Genomic DNA, 12125 nt, shown 5'->3' with positions numbered 1-12125 from the left:
GGAGGTGATCATTAATAGCACATCCCTAAATCCTTCATATTACTGCCAATAGTTTTCTTAAAGCCTGCTTTACTCTGTTAAGATATTTTTTACATACCAACAGGTGATCAGCTAAGAATAACAAAGAGGGTAGCGTATACAGTACTTTCAGTTTGTGTCGTAGTGTGCATCTCTATTCATTTCAATCAGAGATTTTGTTGGACTTTAGTTGTTGGTTCTGTGTTGTTGTTTTTTTTTTTTTTTAACAAACAGTCTTAATTTTATAAGCCTACACTATTCTCCTCATGACAGAAGTGTTTTCAATGACTCCCCGCCAGTCCTTTCTGTTCTTAGGGGCAATATTAAATAACGCAGCTGCCATGGAATGCAGTTATCCTCATCCTGCAGTCAAATGAAGGAAATTTGTGAAATCTGGTATTTGTCTGGAAAGATAAAGCTCATAGAAACAAAAGCGTTAAGAGCTCTTTGGTAGCTATTGTGCTCAACAGAAAAAAGGCTATTAATTTATTATTAGAACAATCTCCTTAATCAAAATGCTGATTCATCTTGCTCTTTAGTAGATGATTATAATGAAGATTATGAAAATCAGGGAAGAAGCCAGAACAGCAGTCGAGTCTGTTTTGGAATAAGCTAAAGACCACCTGAGAGCTTTACAACTTCGTCCTTTGACATGATCTGGAAAAACAATTTTCAGCATCTTCAAACAAGGACGTTGGTCACCAGAAGAAGCTATGTTAGTTTACTTTTATTTTTCTTTAATGTTTGCTTTGATAACATTAACAATATTATTTTAAAATGTTAATATGAAATTCCAATGAAAAGCCTGAATTTCTGGATGCTTGTATTTTTCCATAACAATATCTGCAGCCGCACTCAAACAGGGAGAATAATCTGGATGTCAAATATTTGACAGTCAATTTGAGCAGAAGTACGTAACTGTGGAGCCAGGAATCATTTTTAATAATTGAAAGCACTTCATATTCATGCAAAGCGCATAAAAGAAACATACATTTTAGAATACTTTTCATCCCAAGAATAAGGTCAATAAACCCTGAATTTTATAAGGATTCTTTCTTTTTCCCTCACATAATTATCTTAAAAATGTATTACAGCTGTAGGTGATATTTTTATGCAAATGAAAGGGTTTGGTTTGTTTTTTTTTTAAATAAAGGCACTTCCTATTTAGAGATATGGTACCATCAATTATGATTTAATTGATCTCTCTGACAGAAGTTCCGTATGCGTGTACAGTTCAGGAAAAAAAACTTTGTCTATTGAATTTTGATTACAGCTGTGCAGTAGCAGGAGACATGCATATTCACATAGCAGTTATTTTCTCATTTTAATAAAGAAATCAGATAAAGAGGAACTATTATTTAGAATATTATTGCAGCTCTTCCCACTTCCTCCCCAGGAAACACAGATTTTTTCCTTCCATTCAGTAAGCCTAAAACATAACATGCATTCACACATGCTCAAAAAAAGTGAAAGAAGACTGGAACATTCTGATGTAAAAAGTCAAGGCTTTCAAGTCATGAAAATGAGTGTGATTATAGAAGTTGGCATTGTAAGGCAGTATATGACTGCTAGACTCATTTTATTTAATACACACCTGAAAGCCACTTATCTTAGCGTATATTTTATTGTTACTACAGAAAGCACACCCTTTGGGGTTTATACTTGAAAATTTAGACCAAGGATTTGATATCACTGTGTTCAGTGGTTTTCATTTATTCTCCCAAACACATATAACCATGTTAACTTCCAGACACCACACACAAAAGATTGAAAATATGCAACTACTTCAATTATGAACACACTTAAGTGTCTTGGGGATGTAGAAGAGTGTGCCCCATTACCTTACAGTAAATCAAGCATGTAGACACCTTAGAAAAGCTTGTTATGTCAAAAATCTTTTAAATACAAAATTATTTTATGGTTTATTAAAATTATCAACTGTATAAGAGTGGGGCAAATAGAATGTGTTCTCAACATGAAAACTACATTGCAAATGTCTGTAAGTAGTTTGGCAAAGCAAAATCCATAAAGTATATATATTTCTCTTATTCCTAAACTGGACAGGCAGTCTACCTGATTTGACCAATCCTAAGTCTCTTTATACAGAGACAGCAGTGAATGCTTAGCCATGCCATGGTGGTGAATACACATTAGTTACTGCAGAAAGCAGAAAAATATATTTTCCCTCACTGTGCAGTGTTTGCTACGGACTGTACTGATTTTAAAAAAGGGCATAATCGAAAATTTAAAAAGGAACCACAGAAAAACCTTGTGAGCTCTCTACCTGGATTTTTTTTTCTCCCACTTAGCATAGTTTTCTGAATTTTTTACACTGGTTTTTGCAGGACTAAATTCAAAGATATAGGCTGAACTGAGTGCACTTCTCCCCTCCCCCCCACCCCAAGTAATCTGGTGTTCTAATACATTTGAACTCTGAAAGCAATGTAAGAAACCAAACAAACCCCAAAAAAGCAAATAAACCCCCCCAAACCCCGATCTGTATTGCCCCTTCCTCTCAGCAGCTCTGCTTAGTAGTAATTGGCATAGGAAAGGTTCTCCCCATTAAAGTTTCTTCTGTCATGAAACAGAGATGAGGTTCTCTCTGAACATAATTCAAATAATTGACTGTCTGCATCTATTTTTGTTGATATATGTCAACACTGCAAAGCTAACAGAGCCCTTAGTTAGCTAAAGCAATTATATAGTTCCAAAAAAGGCTATCCAAAGCAGTCCAGTACATGAAATGCTTCCTTTTATGTGCATTACCAAAAAGTGTTTTCTCCTATTTCAAAAACATGCAGGTACCCTACAACACCAAAAAGAAAATCTACCTGCAAGTAAGGTAGGTTTTTGACACTGTGGCATACAGCTCTATATGTTACTACTTTTCAGCTTCCAATTTTAGAGTAAGGAAAAATCGAAATTCATTGAATTACACCATACAGACTTATTCCAGGCTGAAATTCATTTAAAGCATACATGAACTAGTATTCTTGCAGAGCTGCCAAAAAAGAAGTGTAATCAACAGGGTGGAGAACTACTGAAATAACGAAACGGTGCTTAACAGTTCTGAACCACAGTACCGCATCCCTGTTATACTGTCAGCCTATTTTTTACTGTGTACAAGCATATGCTCCAAAGTGCAATACAAATGTCTTGCAGTATGAAAACCTTAATATTCCTTTACTTTTCACAGTGAAATCAGCAACAATTCTGATATACTTATCAGCACAAAGGGATGCTGTCTTTTTTTTTAACACCCAGTGATGGATATACTGCAACTATCTTCCATTCACTGCTTCTTTCCAGTTTTTGCATTGAACTCTATAAGCCTTAGATAACTATAGCTTATTCTAATAAATTTCATTCATAATAGTCTAAACATACAGTGGTTCTTCTTTGGTTGGAAGGGCTATTTCTAAACCTCATTTAAAGCTCACTTGTTCTGATATTTCAGGGACATTTAGCTGTTATGTGTCAAAAAAAGAATGACTAAAAGCACAACGCAGTGAAGTCACCACAACTATACGTCCCTCTCTCAAGGCAGATAAGTAGGTCCATGTCTTCTGCGTTCTCCCGTGTGAGTGCACTATCCCTTGAGCACAAATTGGACCCCCCCAAAGCTAATGCACTTCTTCCTAAGGCATTATCCCGCCTTTCTCATATGCTTCTGTATCTTTCAGATCAAACACCTGTACAAGCAAGCCTCAGCATAATAAACCCCCCCATCAAGATGAAGCTGCTGCACAAGCTTGAATTATTACATTGTCAGCCATGCTGTGAAATCAACAGGAAGAACAAGACAGTATAGCACATCAGTAAAAAATCTGCATCTCTGCTTGACTGCACAGATCGCAGCATCTCCTAAGATGCTGTTATGCTCCTGCCAGTATCAATATACCATGAAGAGATTTCCCAATGAGCAGTGATACAATAGCTAGCCCTTTTGTCAGACTCTGAATGGCACCAATGTCTTTTGGTGCCCAGTCTATCGGACAATGCCTCCTTCTGTGGTGCCTCAAACCAGCAGTAATCCAAACTTCCAACACAATGTTCTGTTGTCTGTTTTTCTGCAGCAAGCTAACGATGCTGACAGGACCTCACATCTTACCAAGTAATCATTGTGTCGAAGGTACTTGGGTGGTAATGATTATCTCTGCCTTTTGCCAGCTTTTTTCCTCCTTCATTTTATTCATTGTTTTAACGGCAATTGAAAAGACCAAACAAAATTGATAGTAAAATATACTACAGCAGCACTAAACACTGGCCATCTTGTTGCACTGATTAGACAAAACCGATTCCGCTGAATTTGAATGTCGCTGGGAATCCAAAACATAAATGTGTGGACAACTGTGGTGATACATGCTTTATTTTTACTTGTTTGCAAAAAAAAAAAGCTGTAACTTTATCAAACATTATAAACACTTTCATTGCTGACAACCTTCTTCAAACATCAACTACTGTAATTTTCCACGCATTTACATAATACTGGCTGATTAAGCTGTCAGGGTTTTCATTGCTGCTTGCTGCAGAAATCAAAAATAAAAACATCGCATTCGCGGTGGTTTGCCCTCATAAGATTTTGACACTAGAGCGTAGAAAACAGTAAAATGGCTAATCTGAACTGTATGGAGGAGTATTCTCCTCAATTACTAATTCTCTCATCCACGCAGGATTTAGCTGCTTTCCCCCAGTATAAGATCTGCCCCAGTTGGCAGCAACCCACTTAACAACCCAACCCATGGATCTGCAGTCCCACCTGGAGAGGACCACTGAAGTGGACACCCTCTGCATTCACAACTCGTTCTGAATTACAGGGTCTCCCACCCTGACAATGCAATTCTTACAGGAACTCTGAAGCCTCAAGGTCTGAATCATCTGAGAACCTACAGAGCTCTTACGAGAACTCAGCCTGGCTCTCCCCTATGTTATTTCAATATAATGTAATGCCACATCTGCTGTGGCTTCCACTGAAGGACCACTGATATTCATCTCAAGATACATATGGCAAGATATGAGTTATCGTATGAACATACCAGATTTATAACAAAAATTAGCATGTAATTATCACTGCTGCCTTTATGTTGCCATGCAGTTTCCTCTCAAATACATGTTGTCTCATGGCTTATAATTAAATTGCCATCTCTGTAACTTCCACAGCAAGACCAAAGTTTTGAAGTTGAAAGGGTGTTCTGCAGAGAACTACCAATAATACAGAACATCTATAAAGCCAAAGGAATACTCTGCTGTGGATAAAAAACGAGTACTTTGAATGCCTTTCCTTTCTGTAGAAAAGGATAAGTACAAGAACTTTTGCTGCTGAACACTTTAAAAATATAATTTTAAAATATCACAGAAAGGTAAAAGTAATAAATCCGTCCCCTATGAAAGCATCCCATCTCGTTCCAATAGAGTTTAAATTAATCCAGTCCAAATAAAAACCCACATATACCAGTTTAACACTATTCCAAAAAGGTGTTTAACAATCCACAATATTAAACCACAAAAACAGCTGTGCCAAAGCTTCCCAAGCCACAAGAACTTATTCTTATGAACTGGTCTATCCTAGCATCGCAACCAGTTTAAGACATAATCAACTTTAGAAACACAATTCTAAAATAAGAACACATAAAAGTTGTCTAGAATGCTTGTGAGAATTCTTCTTAAATTTCTTCTTAAAATTTTCCTTAACACCTTAAATTGCCTCCAAAGCTCCATTTGAGAACATTCATTTTCCCGGTTGTCATCTTCACACCCATTTACAATAATTTTCATAGTCCAGAAAAAAATGGATTTTATTTTTCTTCTGAAAAAGGTACAGAATGGTCAGCTGCACTGTGACATAGTGGTGTGCTTCTGCCCTCATCTGCAACTAATCTGCTTTCCTCATTGAAAGCTGTCTTTTTATCTTAGGCTGAGTTTTCACAGGGAAATTAACAATACTCTTATGCTTACTGTGAAGTGTTAATCCCTACACTATAAAGAGAAAAGATACTGTTATAACTTAGTACCCCTTTAAGTGTTTTATCTTCAACCAAGCTATACCTGTTTTCCCCTTCTACTTCAGCTGTGCATTGTGAAAGTCAAAATATAGTAGACACTTTTCATCTTTTATAGACTTGGTTTATGTCACTGAAATTAATGCAACACCTCAACTCTCAATTGAAATCTAAGTACTGTACCGTGTTATGTAAATAATTCCTTTGAACTGAAAAAAATGAATAGGTCATTACCTGTAATTCTGCATCTGTCCGGTAAAGAAGGCCTATGCCGTTTGAGCTTTTTGGTTATTTTTATTGTGTTAGTGGCAGGGATGAGATAACTGGAGCTGGAAAGAAAGTGGGGATTATACTGGACGTCTAGTGAGTGCAACTGTGTATCAACTTTTTACTCTTCATAAAGCTGAAATTTTAGTTATTCCACTTCAGAAAAAAAATCTGAAATTAAATACGATTGTATGAATGGCAAATTACTAATGCACTGATTTACACTCTGGTGAAGGTTTTGGTGAACCTTTCCATCTCTATAATGATGAAAAGGAAGGTAAAATTACTTTTTCATGACCAGAAGAGAGATGCATCTTTACAATAAAGATTTTCAGAAGCAATACTATACTTCTACTCCTATTACTTCAAAAATTTTGTGAGTCTTGAGTCATTAAGAGTCTATAAAAAATTCTTTCAGTGGAAACAGAAAAGCCCACATGATTTGATTGGTTTTAATTGTAGCAAGTTCTATTGATTTCCTGTAGGATCCACAGGAAGTACAGGTTGAAAATGAATGACAGAATGTTTCCTTCAGAATAAGAGAGCTATCAGCTGTGTAATAAGGGCTCAGGGAGCCTAAGCAATTATGCAAAATTCAAAGGCATCTGGAGAACATGAACAGTTAGTACAGGGACTGAGTAGGGGCACTTAATGATCTTCCATGTCTGAGATCTGAGGAGTCTTGGACGGTCGTGGAATTTCAGGCAATAATAGTGGATGGAAGATAAGACACAGGAACAGGAGCACAAAGGAGTTCCAGCGAGCCTCTACTAAATAAGGGTCAATCAGGCTCAGAGGGAATAAAAGAAACTTCAGAAGGTAATGATCGGTTTTGTGGTCTATACTGCTCTCTTCCACAGCCTTTCCTATTAATCCCTTTTCTAAGACCTCCTCCTCTTATTAGACCAAAATACTCTTATTCCCTCCCAGACCTTGCAAGACCACTCCCAATGTTCTCCCAGCAGCCTTGTTATCTCAGTCCTTTTCTAGGTTCCAGATCATCCTTTCCTAATGCCATGCAGCAAAAAGCAGTCCCCTCTGCCCTCCAACAGCATTTCAGAAATATCCAGGGTTTTCCTTTCTCCTAGCTTCCGGGAACAAATGGACAAGAATGAAGAAGGTGGAGTAAGAACTATCCTAGGGAACAGGAGCGATATTCAATAAGAGGACTCTGCTACTTCTTTTAACTGGGAATAGCCTCTGTTTTATAGCTGAGTGCTGCCTCATGCAACAACAGACATCAGCAAACTGCTACATCTGCAAAAACGTGCCTGTGTTGCACAGGGAGTTTCTAATTGTTATTAAGAGATGCTAAACGTTTTTCATTAATTTGAGGACATATCAACATACTCAGTTCTTGCTTCATTTGCCTCAATATATTCGTTCTTTCCGAGTTGTGAAAGACTAAAGCAAGATTAACTGAGATGGGGATGAGAGGGAAGGCTCAAAATGTGTTAATAACACTGCAGGCATCAAGGTGTCTGTACAACCTTGATGAATTATTTCTAAAAATAGTACTGGTGCAGGTAATCAATCTTACAGTTTTTGTCAAAAAGATAAGTCCCCCTAACCAGATATTGATTGCTTACAGTAGGACTATGTTTAAGACCAATAAAAGGCATTTCAGTGAATGCAAACTGTGGCCACAGACACCTTGAGTCACATGCAACACAAAAAGGGATTTTTTTTTTGTTTTTATATATTTACTTCTTTTCCTCCTTTGAGTGCTGCCAGTTACTCAGCTCCCACAGTAACTGCTGTTCTACTTATATCCCTCATTACAGTTTGTGATTATCTTTTAAAATAACAAATAAATAAGGGTTAATTTTTGCAACAGCAGCACCCCACAGCAAGTACATAGGCAAAAAAAGAGGGAAAATTGAGAATGATGGGCATGCTATGAAATGAGTGATTTTTCTATTGGGTGTAACACTGATATGATGGCTGTATTGTAAAGACAGCAGATAATATTCTTTTATGTTAATTATATGCTGTCATTTAAAAGTTAAGTAGCGTTTCAAATCACAAGGTGATTTCAACAGCATTCACAGAAAATGCCAGCAATGTTGTGCCAAAAGCCTGACAAGAATTGATGCTAGCAGTTTCGAGCCTCTCAAAATGTATCCACTGAGAACCTAGATACTTGAACAGTACAACTAGCACGTATCTACAGTGAAGGCAGTTACAGCTTCACTGGCAGAGAAATTCAGAAACTCAAATGAAACTATGTATCTAGTTTCTTATTCAACCCAAATTTGTATTAAAGGACAGGTATCAAGGCTGACAAAATGTAATGTGTTTTCTCTATATAGGCAGAATCTTTTCAGACCTCACGTATATTTTTCTTAATAATGCAACAAATGCCTTTATGCCCACTTGAAAAATCTCAACAAAAAAACAGAAACTTGAAAGCCAGGTTTGCTACAACAGTAAATCTATGCATATACATGAGATAAGACAAAGAAATTCTGAAATGGCAAAAACATAATATTCAGCACTCCCAAGATGTGCACCTTCAGCTTTCCACAATGATATTAAAAACAAGAAGGAAGACATATTTATAAGAAATGTATGCTTATTTTTATTATTAATATTAATAAATGGCATCTATAAGATAAGATGCATATAAGCTGTATCTATACACTCTCCAAATTACACAAGTGTAAGTGCTTTAGCATATCTTGTGGTACTGCATGCCCCGGAAGAATCCTTCATAATTCCTTTTATTTGTTTCTTAGATGCTAAATAAAATGAAATAAATGACGATGGAAGATAAAGTGCCACATACCGTTTCCTCCTCTCTGAAACATGGCTGCCCATTGACATATTTCTGAACGTTACTCAGAAACTTTAGCAGTATGGTTATCCAGGGGGCAAGGGCAAGCTCCATGTATGGTTTGACAAACTTAAAGCCCAGTTATTGCCACGTAATTTAATTAAAAAGTACTTAGAACAACAAATAACATGAAGGCAAAGTAGGCTGAAACTGTTTTCTAAAAATAATTAGATCATGCATTAGCTAAAACACAGCTCAAAATACACTCTGGTAATAGCCCTGCATCCGAGGCACGGTAACAATTATTGTGGGCTCACAGTCATGTTTTCCAATTAGAACCACCTCTTCTCCCCCTTTTTGACAAGTAAAATATCTACCTAAGAATTAGGAAAACTCAACAAAACAAAAAAAACGTCTGTTGCCACCCTATGCCTGCTGAATATCAGTTCATATCAAATGGAACTAAATCACGAGTATGCAACAAGCCAACTGACTTTCTCTCCTGATGTCAGTGGGAGATTATAATCCTTGTTTGTACCTATTAACCGCTTAAACTACTGTTTGCATGATGAATGCAAGAAACTTTAATCTCCTGGTTTTCCTTGGTGTGTGACCTAACCATTACGCAATAACCAAAAAGGCCGAGAGCTTTCTGCGTCGGTCGGCCACCCTTCCAATTTGTATTTCTAAGGAGGTGGGTTTTAATTCTGTGCCTAAATGGATGACTGAAACATGTTGTCCCAGAGAGGTGTCTGGAGCTTAAGAGTCCAGCCACGCAGTGACTGAAGGCCATCCCCACTCAAGATAGTCATATTTCAAACACATCTGCATTTACCCATCATCAGCTGCCTTAGGTGTCCCATTTAGCAAATCTTTCATTTACATTCTTGAATTTCTGTTTTATTGAGGGCCATAACTCTTACTGCTGGACTGTATGACATAATTATATCCTGGTATCTGGTTAATTTGCACGTTCACAGTACATAACGTCTAATCCTAAGTACTATTTAAAAGTTGCTCAGAGATTCAGACTATTAGAAAAGAAGGTTTAATTAGCAGAATACTAGTAATATGTTAGCAACTGTGAGGCAATGACTTGTCTTCAGGTAACAATTTCAAATATTTGGAAAATAAATTTTATTGAAAAGGATAGTGCAATTCTGAGATAAATAATTATTCCTCTTATCATTCTATCTTATTCAAAATTTTAAAGTGTGCAGAATATGGAACTGTACTGCTCTTATGCTGTGAAAACAGATATTACAAATTATTCATTGTCCTGTCAGCCTATGTGCCTAATGTCAGACAAATTCTGTTAGCATCTTTCAGCCTTCCTCTCCCCTCCAAAATATTGGTAATAAAAGCACTCTTTCCTCTCTCACCTTCTATCACATTGTATTGGAAAATATAACCGAGGAAGAGGGTCTATCTCTACTGCAGTGGTTTTATGGTGTATATCTGTGGTATTTAGTAAAACAGGGCTCAACTTTTTTTTTTTTTTTTTTTTTAAATTAAAAACAAGGACAACATTCCCATGCTGTAATACAGTGTCAATAGTAACAGGTATATTTGGTCCTGGACTACCCGGATAACTCCCACGCTCATTTCACAGAAGTCAGACCTCCATCTGAAGCCAGGCCTGCACAGCACATTCCTTCATGTCACTTCCAAACATTCCAGCCCTTGTGAATGGTACTTTCTGGTATCTCATTATAATAGATTATGCATGTTTTATACGTTGCCTCAGAGAACTGCATATTTTAATGCACATACATCTCATCAAGAAGTACTAGATCCGCCAGTTTTACTTTATCTACCCTTCACAGATAATTTGCCTTCTGAACAGATCTGGAAAGACATTTTAAGTGATTTTAATACAGGAAGAAATCCAGCAGCCGGAGCCAACTGTTAAAAAATTTGAAGTCCCATTAATTTTTTATCACATGTCCAAAAGGCCACCACTCTGTGTGGATTATACAGGCATATTCAAATAAGTTTAGGAAAGAAGCTTCGCACGTTGTTCTCAGAATAATTTTAAGTAATAGATAATGATGTCCATGAAAAGATGACTGAGAAAAAAATGCTAAGAAAAATCTATTTTGATCAACCAACCAAGTCAAACACATGCCTTTTCATTTGTCTAAGAACAGGTTCAACAAAGCATTAAAGAACATATTACCACAGAGACAGCTGTATTCTAGCATACCAAATCAGGGACGTACAGGTTACTTTCCTGATTTATGTATCCCAGAGCATCTTCCTGCCAAGGCTGAGTCCCAGGACAGAGAGAACAGACTAATTCTAAAGACATATGCTATACTTCATCTTTTCCCAAAATCTCAAGCCATTGTGGTCATGGTAGAATCTGACACAGAAACTAAAAGATTTATAGTGCTAAGCCTCACACAGTTAGGAAAGATTTGCAAAGATGACCAATGTGGCACTTATTTCATACACTTCCTAATTGTACCATAAAAGCCAAATCAGTCTGTTTACAGTGATGAAACTTCACAAAAGGTAAATGGCAAAAGATCTTTATTCTAGATTTTTGACCTTTCTCTTTGAATTCTGAACACATAGGATATAAATTCTTTATGTTCCCACTGCAGCTGAGATCTTTTTTTCCTCTTTCAAAGGTTTCCCTGCCAAAAACCCTACTACTACTTACTTACTGCATCGTTTTTTCAGTGTTCACCAAAACTTGAATTGCATCTCAGAAAACATAATTGCTAAATAGCCACATTTGTAACAGTACCCCTGCCATCTTGGTAAAAAACCTTGACATGTCAAATGAAAGCTCCAGATCCCTTGGTGCATGAATGAAAATCACTGCTAGTATAGAAATGAAAGAAAATTTAGAAATCAAAGAAAATAAAGTTAAAATCATGTTAAAAGATTTCAAGCAACAATAATCACAGTCAAGCTGAAAGCAAAGTTAGTTTTTCAATAGTCTAGTTTGTCGCTAAGAGTCAACACATGTCTGGATAAAAAAGCATCAAGCTGCAGCTTGCTTTGAAGACGTTTAGTGGCATATCCTCTCATAAAGCAAAAGCGTTCTTTAGTCC

At 36.7% G+C, this 12125-nt stretch overlaps 1 long non-coding RNA gene across 5 annotated transcripts in view; it reads left to right on the top strand.

The window, feature by feature from the left end:
- Window positions 1-6909, top strand: part of LOC135315339 (uncharacterized) — a 29341-nt gene extending 22432 nt beyond the window's left edge. For all 5 annotated transcript variants that reach the window (XR_010374788.1, XR_010374785.1, XR_010374787.1 and 2 more), the window contains 2 exons: window positions 558-733; window positions 3702-6909. This is a non-coding gene — a long non-coding RNA (uncharacterized LOC135315339). The remainder of the gene's footprint in view (window positions 1-557; window positions 734-3701) is intronic.
- Window positions 6910-12125: the final 5216 nt, after the last annotated feature.

The sequence above is a fragment of the Phalacrocorax carbo genome, chromosome 11 (genome assembly GCF_963921805.1).
Source record: "Phalacrocorax carbo chromosome 11, bPhaCar2.1, whole genome shotgun sequence".
Taxonomy (NCBI): domain Eukaryota; kingdom Metazoa; phylum Chordata; class Aves; order Suliformes; family Phalacrocoracidae; genus Phalacrocorax; species Phalacrocorax carbo.
The sequence above is the reverse complement of the archived record's forward strand: the minus strand, read 5'-3'. Positions and strand labels throughout refer to the sequence as shown.